The sequence below is a fragment of the Ambystoma mexicanum genome, chromosome 10 (genome assembly GCF_040938575.1).
Source record: "Ambystoma mexicanum isolate Mex_15411 chromosome 10, UKY_AmexF1_1, whole genome shotgun sequence".
Classification (NCBI taxonomy): Eukaryota; Metazoa; Chordata; class Amphibia; order Caudata; family Ambystomatidae; genus Ambystoma; species Ambystoma mexicanum.
Window position 1 is genome coordinate 335,747,339 of NC_090932.1, and position 18,156 is coordinate 335,765,494.

General features: G+C 48.9%; 1 protein-coding gene across 3 annotated transcripts in view; it reads right to left on the minus strand.

Annotated features, from left to right (window-relative positions):
- DDHD2 (DDHD domain containing 2) overlaps positions 1-18,156 on the minus strand; it is a 2,155,663-nt gene that overhangs the window by 1,119,264 nt on the left and 1,018,243 nt on the right. The window lies entirely within an intron of this gene.

An 18,156-nucleotide genomic window follows, 5' to 3' on the forward strand; every position in this document is an offset into this window, starting at 1 on the left:
AATATCAGAGGATTTGGAGTCGAGTTCATTTCCATTAAGTGTTTTGTAAGATGCCACATGCAGAATGTGGGTACCTGGAGCTATGAAGGAAGGACAAGGGGAGAAAAGGGCTCTGATGAATTTCCAGGCTGGGGATTTAGGAGAGGAGGAGAAAGAGGGTGCAAGCGTTATATACTGATAGTACAGAAAAAGATTGATTGAAGGTTTTGAATCAATCAGAACACTGGCAATGTGCATTCCAGTCTAAACTGCTAGGTCACATCTATTCCAAAGGAGCTAACAAACCACTTCAGACATCCTTCGGCCTCCTTAATAATGTGAAACTTGGCACTCTAGGCTCAGCAAGCTCAGGAACCACCATAGAGCACAACCACCCCACTAAGAGGCACTCATGCAAGCCTGAAGGTTTTGAATCCATCATAACCATTAGCCATCCTCTGGGCAACCATGCAAACCATAGTTCAGCCTAGTGCACCATTACAGAAGGGCAAAAATCATGTTTCAGAGCGCTCAAGTGTCCCATGCATAAGAAAGTCATCCAGTCCTGTTTTTCTTGGAATTCTGGGAATTGTAGTTTGTTTTTCTCCTTGTTAAATAGTACTACAGGACTCTCCAAGGATCCCCAGGGATGCTGTGCCCTGGTTAGAAGGTGCTCGTGAAGAACTAGCTGATAAATAGCAGGTCAAAATGAGGAAAGGGAATTGGTTAACCAACTGATACAAAAAGAGACCAGGGGGAAGTTTGACGACACAGGGATTCGGCCCCACAACAAGCAAATGACAATCTAAAACTAAAGAACCCAAGTGTCTCTTCAATCTCTCTTCGTCTGTTTGGACTACTCAGTCCATGTACCAAATAGGTGCTGACTAAAAGATCATTACAATGAATATAAATACATACAATTTTATTAGACAAACTGGATTATTCAATACATCCTAAAAACAGTATACAAAAACATCATCATAAAACATACACAGTGCACTTCATTAATAAGACATTAACCTTTACATCACACATACTATAAAACCAAATCATTCCTTGTGCAAACATTACAATGTTAAAAACCCTTTGTTATCAAAACTAAAGTGCAAAATACAAAGTTGAAGTAAACAATCCAGTGCAGCAAAAAACGTTGGTTACAGAATAGGAGGCCACTACTGATGCAGGTTGCCTCTCTTAACCTAATAAATGGTCCTATGTGGATAAATCCTTTCACTGCAGAAAAGGAAACGGGTCCAACTTAATATATCATTGCGGACACTGCTCACTTTCCAGTGTCATAAGACCCAACATGTTTTGTTGTTCTTTCTTTTGAAAACGAACTCACTGAGAACTTTAGGGGACTACTGCACTCACAAAGAAATATACATCAATTTCTGATACCAACAGAAAGAAAGGGGGAAGGTGAAGAAGCAAAACCAAAATTGATGCTTTACGTCCAAATTCTAAAAGAGTGAGAAAAGGCAGCGATGAGAAAATGATAACTTCCAGCTGCCTAACCTTATGGGTACTACTATCTCCCTTTAAAAGCTTACCGTGTATTGTGAATTACCAGGCATTCTTAACACGGTCAAATTCGAGTGTCTTCAAAGTCGACACCAATCTGGGAAACGACCTGAAACAACAGTATGAGCAGAAGTCTATATAAAGAATCCAGATAATGGATCTTGAAATCATCCCAACAGTTTACATACTAGCAAATATTCCAAAAAACTAGGATGACCAAGTACGTCTGATAGCCTTAGCCAGCTGGCTGTACATGTTCGCGCTTCGAAAGACAGCGTGAGAAGGTGTTGAAAACTCAACTCGTAAACCTTCTGTAATCGCCTTATCGGTAAGACTACTAGTAAGCGGATCTAACCACGTTCATGCGTTATAGAAAAAAATGTTTAATACACTCTGTAGTGTTCCTGTAAACAAGCTCTGTTGACAGTCCGAACGGTGGATAGACAGGAACACCCTAGAGTATTATACTGGTAGCGGAGGTGCTTTGAGTGCGTGGCATAAAGATAAAGAGGAAAAACCAATTTACCTCCCATTCCATAGACCAAAGCATCTGAGGTGCACTACTGCATCCTATCGTTGTGGAGGCGGCATCTGAGACTGCGCAACATTATCGAGAAATAGGGCGAGTGAAAACGTTACAAGCTGCCATAGAATCTAGTGAGCGACCAGACTGCTTACCGGTGTGAGTCTAATGTCTCAAAGGGAATTGGTGACAGAGAAAATAATTTACACAATCATCATGCGTTTCAGACAAGACCACCATATATGATGAAAAGACCCAATGTCCGCACATTACCTTCAGCAGAAATTGAACATATTTGGATTGAAGTAATGGAGTTTCGTTGATGAAAGTAGACATCTATAAATCATTTTGATAAAATAGCCAACTCTCATGGACTGAGATTAGGGGGAAAATGCTTGTTTACAAATGTAAGACAAAGCCATGTCATCAAGTGAGAGTGCCAAACCCGCATGCCAAGCTTACATTTACATGAACTGCATCTTACAAGAGGTCGTAGACTTCAACAATACTTCAAATGATTTACTGTCCCCATCAAAGACGTTTACAGGCCCTCTTTTGTCCATCTGCAATGTAGCGATATGAAGGCCCAGCAAAAAGTTTGATTTTATGACAGTAGCAATCAATGGATTTAGCCATAGATATAGAGGTCTATATTGCTTAAGAAGGCAGATCATGTGTCTAAGAGGTATGTCAACTATATAATTTTAAATGGCACACCACTGTTGGTGTTTAGCATTTTACAATTGTACAATGATGCACTGTTTAGTAATACTTGGGGAACTCTGGGAATGTCACAATCTCGCCCCGGCACAGGCGCTCAGCCTGTTTTTCCCGTTCTGGAGCCTCCCCCTTCTTCCGACATTGGAAGTTGCCATGGCGACTGAGCGGACACAAGGCACAGAGACGACGCTCTGCACTGGTACAGTTTCCCAATCTCAAAGACTATGAATCAATACGGTCAGATGACTACCAGCTCAACGTCATCACTTCAAGCCTGTTCACTCCAGCTCCATAAAGAACCACCTGACAGCATTACGAATGCTTCCGATTGAAGTTAGTACCCCTGCTTTTGTACTCTGTTTAAGAATCTCGTTGTTCTGGATTCCAAGATGGCCGTGATGCTGTGAACACTGTGGCCTCCGAGCTCCCGACGCCAGTACCAAAAAGACTTGCCTGTCAGGAGTTCAGCCCTCCCCATGCGACTTTGGCTGATGGCGAACCCCCCCCCGCATAGAGGCGTGGGACCGGGCAGGATTCATCCCCGGTCCGGTGAACCTTGGAAGTGGCGGTCTGCTGGAGGTTCGCGGTAGCACGGCACCCGCGCAGCGTCCAAAGGCCGGCAGCCACTCAGCAGCAGAGGAGGTGGGGTCCGCGCCTCCACAAGAACCCGAGGACCCCGGCCCACGAGAACCTGCGGCGCAGCCCCGGGCGGACCCCCTGACATTCCAGCCTTCATAGTGGTGACCCTCCTCCTCGCCCTCTCGGAGGGACCGGGGGCTGAGGCAGGGGCAGTGACGGGCTGGGGGGCCGGGCCCTGCCAGTGGACGGCACCCCCCATGCCGGCTGGGAGAAGAGGAGTATCTTGCTCCAGAGGGGGTGCACCGTGAGTGCTGCGAGCTCCTGGAGGAGAGCACCCCCTTCAGCACCACACAGTGCATCTCCCGGAGGACGGTCATAGGAGGCCGCCCACTGCGCGTGGCAGCGAGGCCCAGGAGGTGCAGTGAGGAATGAAACCTCTCCTTGGGAGTAGAGGACACTGCACCCTAGTAGCTCCTCTGAGGTACGATTTTTGGAGTGGGGGAGAACGGTGCCCCCACACCCCCGGCGCCTACCCTCACCATCATCCACAGGCCCTACCTCCGCGGACCTGATCCAAAAGGGCTTCCCTCTCGTCACCCAAGGTCCCACCTACCAGCTGGGTTGGATGCCCGCACTTGGCTGCTGAACTGATCCAGAGGGTGTGCTGCGGGGAGAGTGGAGGGGGGGTGTGGCGTGTCCCTCCTCTTTGAGACCCTCACTCCTGCACAAGGGGCCCCTGGATGGGACAGTAGCATACAAGCCCCTACATCCTACATTAGCGGAGAGGCACAAAGCTCCCTGGGGCTCCCCTTAGCGACATACGCAGCCCCTGACCCACGGTCCCCGAAGCGAACTTGCATCACAACAGGGGGCAGCCTTCCCCCTCTGGGTGAGTAAGGAGGCCCCAATTATAGCGTAAACCCCAGACTGAATTGGGGAACCACAGCGTGGATCATTGATCTATCAAGGTCATCCTCAGTCAACATCCAAACCACCCCTGGTCTACGGATTTAGGGGGGAATCTCCCCACCCCCCCCTGCTGGAGTAATCCGGAAGACCAGTCACCTGGCACAACTTCAGGAGGCGCTGCCACCATGTCTAAAATTAAAATAAAGGACGCCCAATCTCTCCAAAGACCCCAAAGGAGACTACAGGAGAACGCACTGACAAAGATATGGGCCAAGGACACGGAGGATGCCCAGGGAACGACCCCCAATGACTGGCCGGCAGGGGAATCACCAGCTGATTTGAGGTCCAAGAACAACCCGTCACGCAATCGGCTCTGAAGCTCCTGCTGGCTGATATTGTAGAAAAGATTACCACTGCAAGCCAAAAGCAAATGGACGTACTCGGGGAGGATCTGGCAGAGGGCATTCAAGAGATCAAGAGAGATATCAGCAAGATAGAGGAAATGGTGGATACGAATGAGAGGGTGATCCAGGACTTAGCAGAGGATGCATGAAAGACGGACTCACTCCTGGACACTCTGGCGACGGTCACGCACAACCTGAAACTCCAGGTGGAAGACTTAGAAAACAGGTCGAGGTGCTCGAATATCCGCATTAAGGCCCTCCCGGAGGACACCCATCAGGATCTCTTCCAAGTGGTGAAGGGCATCTTTGTGGACCTCCTGGAGACGCCAAAGACGGAGGACGTGGTCTTCGATAGGATACATAGAGTGGGCCCCAAACGAGCAGAGCCAGGCGCCAGACCTAGGGATGTCCTAGTGGCATTACATAGTTACTCGGCAAAGGAGAGAATCCTCTCAGCAGCCCGCAAATCAGGCCAGATTACGTATTACGGGACAGAGATTGCGTTATATCAGGATTTGGCACAAGCAACACTAAACAAACGCCAAAGAATGGGTCCGGTACTTGCGCACTTAAGAGCCGAGGTACTCGATACAGATGGCTACACCCCTTCGGCCTGGCCTTTGAATGGCAAGGCAAAGCTCAGAAGATAACCACATGTGAGCAGGGCCTCGCCCTGTTCGGGGTGGAGGACGACGCTCAATCTCCACCTACTCCGTCTTCAGCCCAGCGAAGCGGACGGAGAAACTGGGAATGGTCTACGGCCCAGGCAAAGAAGACAAGGAAGAACGGCAACTCGTAAACCAGTCCATCTTGATAAGGTTGTCACAATGGAAGGGGCAGGAATGTAAGAATCGCCCATATGTTTACTGGAAGCGACCAGCAACATAGGAACCAGAGGGAGGGTAGGAAAAGGATGCCTGGGGAGGGCATACGAAACAGGATTAGTCTATGGCAAGATTGAGGCGTTTGACAACATTTAAAGGATCCTGTGGGGAGGAGAGGGGGACTCAGTTCTTGGAATGGGATGGGGAGGTCCCGCATTGGAACACTTGAAAGGCAATCGATGGGTCGACTCTCGAGGTTCGGATTCGAGGGGGGCTAAGGCCATTCGTCTCACGCTGCCTGGAGGAGGGGGGAGTGGAGGGGGCAGGGGGGTACTGGGAGACCCAGGGTTCCAGAAACTAATGCAAGGCTGCTGCAGTGCACACCAAAGGAGGATGCCCAAGGGAGGAGGTTGGGGCGATAGGGGGACGACTGCACGACACAGATATTGGGGCATTAGACCATCATGCCTAGCCAGCGAGCAATGAGGATCTTTTCCCTCAATGTAAACGGCCTCAACTCGCCGATTAAACGTAAGAAAGTAGAGTGTTTTATCAGGCGCAAACGGCCGGACAACCGAACGGCACACCTTAGAAGGGTCAAGCTGTGGGGCTACTCCAGGGCACTACAAGCGACCCAATCTGGAAAGAAAGCAGGGGTTCTACTGGCCCTTAGGGACGGGCTGGGGCTACATATCACTTAGAAGGTTACAGATGACCAAGGAAGGTTTTTGGCGGCGTCCTTGGAAGGCAATGAAACTCCCCTCACAGTGGCGACGTTATATGCCCCAAACACGGCCCAAGATCTCTTTCTTCAGAGCACATTGGAAAAGCTTGAGAAGTTTGCTAAATCCCCTATTGTCCTTACGGGTGATTTTAATATCGCATGGGATCCGGCGAGAGCTAGATCGGCGGGATGGGCGAGCCCACAAGGGAGACCAATACACGAACTGAAGGAGAAAATCAGTAACCTGGGCCTAGTTGACGCGTGGCGGGAGATACGGGTATCAGGATTAATCAGGTGAGTACAAAGGCAGCGAATATGGCAAGGGAAATGTGCACAAATTTGCACAGTGAATAACCTTGAATCAAACAACGTGCACACAAGAACCACGACTCATATATACTAAAACCCAGGAGTGCAGATAGAGTGAAACAAAAATACCAATATATGAAAAGGGATGTGGGATAAGCATTTAGAACCTCCTTATGACTGAAAGGAAAGTCGGCAAACTCCTTACCCACTATGTTATTACAGATACTGACAGCGCTAAGCCCACCTAGAGGGCAAGCAAGGACAGGATCTGTGTGCTGACACTCTGGAAGATACTGAATAAGGAACTTAAAAACAGTACTCACGAGAACCGGAAAGACCACTTGAATGTCAGTAAACCCACGAACACAGTTGATCAAACAGGGACCCAGAAGGCTATAACAGCAATGGGTGGAGGATAACTAAATACCTAAGAGCTAAGTCAAGGAGCAAGTAGGAATTGTGATTAAAGAAATAGTGAGGAAAACAAAAGGCATTCACACAGGGTCTAGTTAACAACATCACCCCCCACCTAGATAATCAAATGGGAAATAAATGCAGACGTGCAACGGGAAACATGGAATGGATCCCAATAGAAAGTAAGGATCAGGAGCAGGGAAAATGATATCACAAAAGGAAACCTTTCCCACCCATCCAAGGAGAAAAGGCAGGAAGCTAAATCTAAAAAGGGAAAGACTAATGCATCAAGTTTTTCAGTAGCAAAGGACAGCATCAAGGAAACAGAAAACACAGGCAAATTGGGCTGCATCAAAGGGTAAAGCACAGAGAAAGGCTGCCTGCAGACAGAGGAAGACAGAAAGGGAAATCCAGAAAGCAGAAATCAATTAAGCACATGAATCCGAAATCCAGGGCGGAGGAACAAGGAACAGGAACTAGGAACTAGGGACAAAAGCTAGGAACAAGGAACAAGGGACCAGTCACAACAGGAACACTGCAACGATGACCAGCACTGGACTGAAGCAAACTGAGGCTTTTAAAGCTGCTTAACGTGCACACCCCTCAGGTGTGCCGCCTGCTGCACCTGCAGCCACAGGTGTTGGCTATCCTCCACCCAACCTTGTCCTGCAAGGGAGGAGGTGAAGCAGTGAGCCAGGCATTCTGGGAAGCATAGTCATTTGATCAAAGTAGCATGCTGGCTGCCAAAAACCTGGAATGGATCCGGAAGGGAAGTAACTTGGAAAATAAGGTTTTAGCGCTCCCAATTCATCAGAGCACTGTAGCATTAGGTTCGGAGGAAATGTCCAGTAGGGAATAAACCCCAAAACATGCCCCCAAGTGGCGGGAACGGGGGCGAAGGGAGCGAGTCGTGACAACGGGGGAAGGCCGGGTGTATACCTATTATTCACACACACACCGGTCCCACTGAAGAATAGACTATATTTGGGTGTCTGCCAGCCTTCTGGGGAGGGCGCTGGACATCACCATGGTTTTCCACAACACTGTCCAACAATGCCCAATTGATTGTAGCCCTGAAAGCGAGGGGCAGACCCCCGGGACTGTGGAAATGGCGCTATCCGACTGCGCTCTTTAAAGACCAAGTTCTGGTCCATGAGATTGAGGAGGAAATAGAGCGCTTCTTCGCAGAGAACCCAGTAGAGGATACAGCACCCCAGGTTAGGTGGGACACCTTTAAGGCGACCCTGAGAGGAGCGATAATAGCGGTTAAAGCAAGAAGGGACAGGGAAATGAGAATAGAGGAGGCGCGCCTGGAGGAAGCACTCAGGGGGGTAACCGCAAATATGGGAATAAATCAGACACCGGCTACCAAAAGGGAATATAGGGCAATTTAGGCCCAGCTGGACCTGATTCAGACTCGAGCAGCTGAACGCAGCCTACTATGTCTCAGGCAGAAATACTATATTAAAGGTAAAAAGGCAGACCGACTGCTTTCGAGAATGCTCCGAAAGGATCAGAGGGAGAAGACAATAGTGAAAATTAAGGTGGAGGGAGGGAGCACCAGCACTGAAAATGAGGACATCTTGAGGGAATTTGCCAGATTCTACTCCGCGCTGTATGCAACCGGTGCCCCGGCGCAGTCCGCCCAACTAAAGTATCTAGACAGGGTTAATTTACCCCACATAACTCAGGAAGAGATGGAAACACTCAAAAGGGATATTACAGAGGACGAGGTTAGGGAAGCAATCAGAGCTCTGCCTAATCTGAAGTGGCCAGGCCCGGACGGCTATGTGGGGGAATTCTATAAACTGCATGAGGAAGTCCTGACCCCCATCCTAACCAAGCTCTTTAATAAAATAGGGTTGGATAGCGCAATCACTGGAACAATGGAGGTGGCGAAAGTCGTCTTCATTCGTAAAAATGGCAAGGACCCAACCGAGTGCACCTCCTAACGCCCTATAGCTTTAATTAATGTTGACTAAAATATACGCCAAGATCCTAGCGAAAAGATTAGACCATTTGGTCCCGAACCTAGTCCTCCAGGATCAGTCGGGATTTGTTAGAGGCAGACAAACCACGTATAACGTCATAAGGCTGGCCCACTTAATAGAGAAGGCCCACAAAAACGGAATCCCCGCTCTCCTGATGGCAATTGACGCAGAGAAGGCATTCGATCGGGTGGAGTGGGGATTCCTTTTCGCAACTATGGTTATGATGGGTTTTGGCCCCAAATTTATGAATACGCCAATTATATACACTCATCCCTCAGATTAGCGGTGAACAGTCAATTGTCAGAACCGGTGCTAGTCGAGAGGGGCACTAAGCAGGGATGCCCTCTATCCCCGATATTGTACGCCCTCCATTTGGAACCATTCCTCAAGGCGGTGCGTTCCAATCCGCTCATAACTGGCCTACCCTTTGCAGATGAAGAGCACAAAATTGCAGCCTTTGCTGATGATATGATACTCTCATTGACCCTCTCGAGCACTGCGATTCCTGCAGTGGAAGCTTAACTAGCTCATTTTGGTAGTGTGGCAGGCCTGAAAATAAACGCCTCTAAAACATAAATTCTCAACCTCACAATCCCAATGCCAGAAGTCCACTCCTTGAAGAGCACCTCTCCCTATAGATGGGTGGGGCACTCTCTCACGTATTTGGGAATACAATTGACGATAAATGTGGATCAGCTGTATCAGGTGAACTATACACTCCTGCTGGAGAAGTTAAAGGGTAAGATGATAGACTGGGGGCCCCTAGCGATTTCTTGGCTAGGTCGTATCAACACCTTAAAAATGAACATACTTCCAAAGCTCTTGTACCACTTTGCTGCATTGGCGGTGCACGTTCCCCCAGCTTTCTTCAGGTCACTGAATAAAATTACTAGCAGGTTCGCGTAGGTTAATAAGCCCCCAAGGATTGTGGCCAGGGTGATGAGAGCTCCCACTGACCGGGGGGGGGCATGGGTTCACCCGACTTTAGGGGGTTCTATAGGGCAGCTCAGCTGAAGGTGCTCCAGGATTGGCAAAGAGACGATCGGGGGAAAGTATGGAGGCCCATGGATACGGCGGTCCTGGGGGAGGATCTCGAAGGGGTCTTTTGGAAGCCGAAACAGGACAGGCCGTTGCGATGTATAGCAGTGCAATTCTAGCCCTGGTAGCCAAGACCTGGGATGAGGCGGTGCAACAAGCCCACCCAACGACGCATCCATCTCCCTTTAACTCCCTATTTAATAACCTGCAGTTCGCTCCCGGGCATAACACATCAGCGTTTCAACACTGGCATCAAGGGGGGTGCAGAATGATACAAGACATGTTTGTGGGGGTCAAGTAAAGCAGTTCGAACAGTTTAAGACTGACTTCGCGCTGAATGAAAAGGAAAGGTATTTGTATTTTATTGAATTTATATAGCCCTTTACTCCAAAGTGCTTTACATGAGAACAAGTAAACAATACAGCAAGCATGAGATGACAATTGAACCACAACCTGAAAACAGTATAAAGAACAACTTACAATATTGCAGGGGTGAGGAGGGTGTAGGGATGGGAGAGGTGTGTAAGGGAGTAGTAGAAGTTAGATGAAAGGTATTGCTACTGCCAGCTTAGAAATTGGTTCACCCATCCCCACCCTAAAGCAAGCCGCAACTCGACAACAAACCCCCTTTGAAAGATATCTCAACAGGGAAACGGGGGACAAGCATCTTATCACAGCCATGTATAAGCACAAAAAGTCGGAGAGGACCCTCCAATGCAAGCCTATGTGAAGAACTGGGAGCTAGCTACCAGGTCCGCTATTGAGAATGAGGACAGTCGTTGGTTATGGAAGCAAATACCAAAGCTAGCAAGATCCCTTCAAATAAGGGAGATGTGGATGAAGCTGCTCACCCAGTGGCATATGACCCCGTCCAAACTTCACAAAATGTATCCCGGGGTATCTCCTCCTTGCTGGAGAGATTGCAGGGCAGTGAGTACTTGGGAGCACATTTGGTGGGAGTGCCCAGAACTTGAGAAACATTGGGCAGGGATTTGGGATGCGCTTAAACATGTCTTGGGATTTAACTATGGAGGGAGCAAAGGTCTGGCGATACTGGGCTTGGGGGGGGACCCTAGCATCGATTAAGTCTAAGGTGGACCGCAAGCTTTATGCAATCATGATAATGGCTGCTACTATGGTCCTAGCTCGCAGATGGAAAGTGAAGGATCAGCCGCAGGATCATGAGTGGGTGGCAAAGACGTGGTCATTGCTGGCACTGGAGTGGCTTACTTATTCAATACAGGGAGATTACCTGAGGTTCAGGTCAGACTGGGACTCTCTACTCTCATACCTGGCGGATGGTATAAGGCAGCGGTAGTGCCTGCGGAGCATGCACTGGACTACTCTCGAACCTTGGGTCGGGGAGGGAACAGGGAGGGGGCAGTTGGGGTATTTGTTACTTGTGTTGTTCTGTTTACCTTGTGAAAATGCCAATAAAAACTAAGTTGGAAAAAAAAAAAGAATCTCGTTGTTCTGTCCTTTGATCCTGTTTGCCCGCCACGGACTGCCTCTGCCTCTCAATTCTGTTTGGGCCTGCTGATCTCACTGTATGCAATCTTTTCAGCTTTGCTTTTGGGTTGCCTTTGGATTGTCCCTTTGTTTATTTGCTTTGGTGCTCTCTGAAGTGAAATCTGTCCATTGTACCTTGGGATATCTTTAAGTGCACGGAACTAGGGACGCCTTGCTGCCCATCACGGTGCACCATCCTGTCGTGAGTGCGTCCTAGTGCCGCCCGGGGTATACGTCCCTACTAACCATTCTAATTTTTTGTTTGTTATTTTTCCCCTTTCCTTTCGTTTTCCTTATGGATTATCTTGGATTAATTTGTGTCTTCATCTTCAGTTATTGTCCTCTCTTTAATTCCTTTTGTAAGACAAGCGTTGTTCAGAAATACTGTCTGTTTTAGAAAATCTATCAGGTGACTTACATTTATTGCTTTCCTATTCCATAGTGAGAACAGAGCTGTTTTTACACCATCAGACGACATTTGAAGCCAAAGTGCGTCAAATAATAAGGTCAGGGTTGTTCTTCACCCTCGTTTATTTGGGTTGTCAGTCTGCAAATAGACACTAAAACCTGCCCTTCTTTTACAGCCTGGCGCACACCTGGTGGTGTTTTTTCTTTGCTCTTTCAGTTGATCTACACCTCTGGTCGTATACACAAACAAACAAAGGGGCATATCAGTATAAAGGTCACCCTCATTGAGAAGATTCAGACATCCTTGGTCCGAGTTACGCAGCAGCACAGATTCCGTAAATAATTTTAGGATTATCCCCTTGGTGAGTACTGACAGGGAAGCTCAGTCCTCCCATGACTTTGATATGAGAACCAGTTTGACTGTCCGCAGTTTGCATCGTTACAGTTTGCATTGTTTCAGGTCTATTTGAAAACCTCCTTCAAATTTTCTAGCAATTTTCGAGGGATCTAAATTGGCAGGGTCTGAACATGATATTAAATTTAAGGCAAAACATAAATTATTATAGAAGCTATAATTCTCAGCCTAGAAACACCAAATAGTCCCACCTAACTGTTTTCAGATAGTGTCAAACAGTGCCGGATTATTTACTTTATAAAGTGAGCTACTAAGACTAGTGATATACAATTATAAGTACTTGAATTTTGCAACTCCAATATCAGTGAAAACCTGGATTGAAGGATATCCTTGGTGATCACGTAAATGTAACAATTCAGATTTCACAATTTGTCTTAAACTTCTTTAAGCATGAACAAGTGTCCACATGCACCAAGAATGTAAACATAGCAACAATCATAACAGTTGTGTAAGACCACAAGATCAAAATCAACTTGCTGCCTGTAGCAAGAAAAGGGGCATGTGCGGGCGGTGCTTCCATTCCCCTTCCTCATCTTCCAGGCTGGAAATTAGCAGCGGGCTCTCTCTATTCCATCTAGGTCTTTCACCCATCCCAGCACCTCCTTCCAGTACCCCTGTACCTTCGGACACGCCCACCACCAGTAATCCGCTTTCTGGCCACATCTCCCCAAGCAGGATGGATCAGACCCCTTAAACATCCTGGAGAGCTGTGCTGGGTCATATTGCCACCTATAGGGGAGTTGTAAGCCATGTAATTTGTATTGGCATGCAATGGACGTTCTGTGAGCATTTCCACAAAGACATGCTGCCAATGGCTATCCTGGAATTCACGTTGCAGGTCTCTTTTCTACCTTTTTCTGAAAGCCCCCATACTTTCCCGCCCTTGGCTGCCAGTAGCGCCCTATAAATACTTGCAGTCAGCCCCTTTGTGGATGTGGCATTGCTCAGTATCCCCTCTGTGTCTGTTAACTCCTGCAGTAGGCCTTCTTTCTACTTAACCGACATTAGGGCCCCCTTCAATTGCAAGTAGTGAAAACCTGACAGGGCCACAACTTGTAGCCCTTCCTCCAACTCTGCCAGTGCAAAGAAGGTGTCCTCTTTAACTACCTGTCCCACCCTCTCCAATCCTGCCTCAAACCATTTATGAAAGCTAATTGGTTCCTGGATTGCATCCCTCACTGGGAGATGGGTGACCATATGTGGCTCAGTGGCGAGGGCCACGTGGTGATGCCCTTCGTCTCATGTTTAGTACAACATAGCCAAAACAGAGGTCCCAGTATTCTATGGTTTAGTACCTTTCTTGGGACTGCAGATTTTGGGGCCCACAGCCATTCCACTAGAGTCACCGGCCGGAGCAAATAGTTCTCCAAGTCCAACCATTGCTTGTTCCGGTCTCTCAGGTGCAGTACGAGAGCCCTGAACTGTGCGGCACGGAAATAACTGTACATGTGTGGAATGCCCGCTCCACACTTCTCCATGGGTCATACTAGGGTAGAGTAGGCCACACTCTGTTGCTGCCCTTGCCATAAGAACCTGTTAATTCTGCGTTTCAACTCCACAGAGTGTTCACTTGGTATTGCTATGGGGAACATCTAATAGAACGTAAAGGACTTCAGGGAGTAGCATCATTTTGACCGCGTTGAGATGCCCCAGCCAGGACATGGTCAACCTGTACCACTTGTCTAGGTCAGCAAAGAGGCTGCTTAGAAGTGAGGGCCATTTTCTTAGTAGAGATCCTTGGTATCCTTCGTGGCCTGTATTGCCAGGCACTCAATCACCACTTTTACAAAAGGAATCTCCCAGCTCTTGCAGTCCCCACCTCGAGTTCACCCTCAGCCCTACAGTATGCAAAGTGCATCGATTTTTCCGTATTGACTTTGAGCCTGGCCCACCATCCGTACTCCCGAATCACCTGTAGAGCCCTAGGGATGATTGAGGGCGGGTTGGCCAGATACAGAAGAATGTCATCAGCGTACATCTGTGGTCGATCCCGCCAATCTTAACTCCTTCTATGTTCTCATCTTTTCTGATCATGTTCCCCAGGGGCTTGATGGAAAGGGCATAAAGGAGAGGTGAGAGCAGACAGCCCTGTCTAGTTCCCCTACCAAGGCCGAAGTCCCCGGAGGTCTTTCCATTCAACACTACCCTCACTGTTGGGTCTCTATACATCACCTGAACCCCCCCTCAGGAACATCTCCCCGAATGCCTGCTGTCTGAGCACTGCGAAAAGGAACACCTATTCCACCCGATCAAATGCTTTTTCAGAGTCAAGACTGAGCAGCACTTGGTCCCCTCCCTCGATCCAGGAAGGCTCCACAATGTTAAGAGTTTTGCGCACTGAGTCCCCTCCCTGCCAGCCATCACAAAACCGACCTGGTCCGGGTGCATCAAACAAAGTAGTATTCCTTCTAGACATGTGGATAAAGCTCTGGTGTATATTTTTTCATCAGTATTTAGGAGGGAGCTGGGCCGATATGAACAACTACCGTGGTTTTGGCCGCCCTTTGGGATTATTGAGATCAAGGCATTGTCAAACAACGCTGAGGCTACCGCCGACCCCCTTATGTGATTAAACAGCTTGATCAGGTGGGGAACCAAGACCCCAGCAAACCTTTTGTAAAACCCCACTGTGTTGCTGTCGTCCCCTGGGGCCTTACCGCTGGGCAGTCTGTTAACGGCACCCATCACTTCCTTCACTGTGAAAAGAGACTCAAGGGTTGCAATCTCCTCATCGTTTAGATGCACCATCTCCATCTGCCCCAGAAAATGCCCAATCTCCTCCCGTGACATGCGCTTCACTGCTGTACAACTCTTCAAAATAATGTGCAAAGCATTCTGCAATGCCCTGCGGGGAGACAACCCACTGACCCGTTGCTGCCTGGATGCCTCCAACCCACCTGTCAGCCCTCTCTGCCCTCAGCCTAGTCACCAACAGAATTTAAGCTTGGTCTCCCTTTTTGTAGAACTTTTGTTTTAAAAATGTCAGTTTTCCGAAGGTATCTTCCACACCTAGCGCCTTCAACTCTACCCTCTCCTGCCGTCGGGCCACAAGGTCATCCTCCCCGTATCCCCCCACTGTGTGCAGCCTGCCCTCCATTTTCACTATTTCCTTGCAGAGCGCATCTTCATCAACCAGCGTTCATGCTTTTGTCTAGCACCTTTGCTCATCAGTAGCCCTCTCCAGGTGGCCCTGCATGCCTCCCACACCGTGTACATCCCCACTTCCCTGTTATCGTTGCCCTGGAAGTATTCATCCACTGCCTCAGTTAGATGTTTGGCAAATACAGGATCTCGCCACAGGAAATCATTGCATATTCACTGAGTATCCCCTTTATTCATTCCACCTATGTACAGTTCCATGTTAACCATATCATGGTCAGACCAACCTATTGTGCGGATCTCACAGCTTGGCACTTGCGTTATGTGCTCCCTGCCTAGCAACAGATAATCTATTCTGAAGGTTTTATGCACTCCAGAGAAAAAAAGGAGTAGCCTTTTGGCTGGGTGCCATACATCTATGATATAATAGGTTATTTATAACACGCTTAATACCCAGAGGTTTCTAAGCGCGGACCCGGGGATCGAACCTGTGTTGCTCCATGTTGTCTTTCTTCCAAGGTGAGCACATTGCCCCTGAGCCTATCCTCCCAAGACCTGCCAAACCTCTGTACTCTGGAGGCCTCCTGAACGTACCACCACCCACTGGTTCTCCCCTTGCCGGCATCGCTCCCTTTGTGAGCCTGTCGAGATGCATGTCTGTCCATGAGTTAAAGTCCCCACCAGCTAGAACGAAAACCTGTCCAGGGCCTCTGCATTGAATGCCTTCTGACCCTGGTTGGGGGTGTGTATAGACACAAACATCACCCAAGCCCCATCCAGCATTCTCTGCACTAAAAGCAATTCCCCCCTCCCCCATCAGAGCCACATCTTCTGACTGCATTAGCTGGAGGTACCTGTATAATAATATGCCTACTCCTCCTTTTTTGCACCAAGGTCCTCTCTTCCTCACCTTTCATCTGTGTCTCCCGCAGAAACAAAACATCAAGGGACAGTCCTCTTAAATTCGCAAACAACCAGGGCCCTTTTGATGGTGGAATTGAGCCCTTCCCACATGTGGGGTCTATCCGCATTATATTTCCCCCCCCTGTGCCCTTGTCACTCCTGCCCTCTCAGGACCGAGACCGCCCTATCCATCCCACACTCTCCCTCCTTTCCCTCTTTCATTGTATTCCCTCATGCATGCCCTCCCATTGCCCTCAAACCTTTCCCTGTCGGTCAACCCTCCCTACAACAACCGTTAACCAAAACCTCCAAATTGTGGTGTAACAAAAACCATTCACCCTTTCGAGACGCCCTCTTTGAAAGGAGGGTCACCAGAGGGCTACTCCTACCTACAGGAGGTCACAGGATAGTCACATCGGCCGCCAATTCTGCCAGGTGAGCCATTTCCATACACTGGCTCCTCCCCGCGGGCCCAAATCAGAACTGTTTAGTCGGTGAGAGACCACTCAGCTTTGGAAACTTTCTGCCGCCTTTGCCCCTTTTGCGTCTTGGTAGTCTGACGTGGGGGATAGTCGCTCTTGGAGCTCTCTGACCAAATCACTGCCTGACGCTCCTGCAGCTACACCATCTGTTAGATACCGCAGGGCTTACCCCGCTTCCTTGGCACTGGTCAGTCCATACTCTTCCCCTTCCCTTTCAAAGAGCAATGCAAAGGGGTAGGCCCATCAATACCTTATCGCTTTGTCCGTCAGCCACTGCATTAAAGGGAGGAAGTCTATATGTCTCCTCAGTGTAAAGCCAGACAGATCCTGGAACAGCTTTACTTTGGAGCTCATGTACTCAATTTCCTGTGCCTGTTTCGCTCTCGCCAGCACCTCTGCATTTTCCTTATAACGGAGGAATTTCACCACAATGGAGCGCAGCCCACCACCAAATGGTACCTTCTTCTCCACTTGGACTGTGGTCTCCCCGTCTCTTTCCACCAGACCAACAATCCAAAGGTTGTTCCTACGCTCTCTGTTCTCCAGGTCATCAAGCTTTAGGGCGACTTCTTCTCTGAGCTCCAAATCGGTCATCCGGGCATCCATTCTCATCTCCACCAAGTCTGCATTCATTTGGTTATGCTCCAGGCCTTCCACCTTCCCCCTGAACTTCTCAACCTTGTCTCTCAGTTCCAAGATAGACGTCTGATGTCTCTGCGTGGGGCCCTTATTTCGGCCATGATACCTGCAATACCCTTCTTTATCGTGGCCCCCCTTCATGATGGGCTTAGCAGCAGGTACACTGGCCCTTGCTCTGTTGACTTGTCTCCTGTATTCTTGGAGGGAGGCTATTCCATCCTCTCCTTGTCTCCAAGACATTGCTGTTGGCCGATGTGGTGGGTGTCCAACCTGGTAAGTCTCTGGGGCTCATTTCGAGGTTGCCGGTAAGGGGTTAACGGTGCCGGTAACCCCTTACCGCCGCATTACGAGATCCTTTAGCGGGTCGGTAAGGATGCTGGTGCCGTTAACCCCTTACCGCCGCATTACGAGATCCTTTAGCGGGTCCCGCTAAGGGCGGCTGGTTTTACCAGGCGCCCTTAGTGGGAGCCGCTAAAGGACCAGGGAGCTAATAACGGGTCCGTTGTTAGATCCCTCCCCATTCACATTGAGCCCTATGGGGGCTCGAATGGGACTGGGGATGGGTTCCCTGAATGGGGAAATACCGGGTCCTCCAAGGTTGGAATGGCCCGGTATTTCCCCATTCAGGGAACCCAGCCCGGTGTGGGGTAAGGGGGTAGCCATGGCGCTAATAGCACCATGGCTACCTCCATACTTGTAATGACCCCCTCTGACTTTTGCCTGATGGGGCATCTGCCCCACTGTACCACCGCCTCCTCTC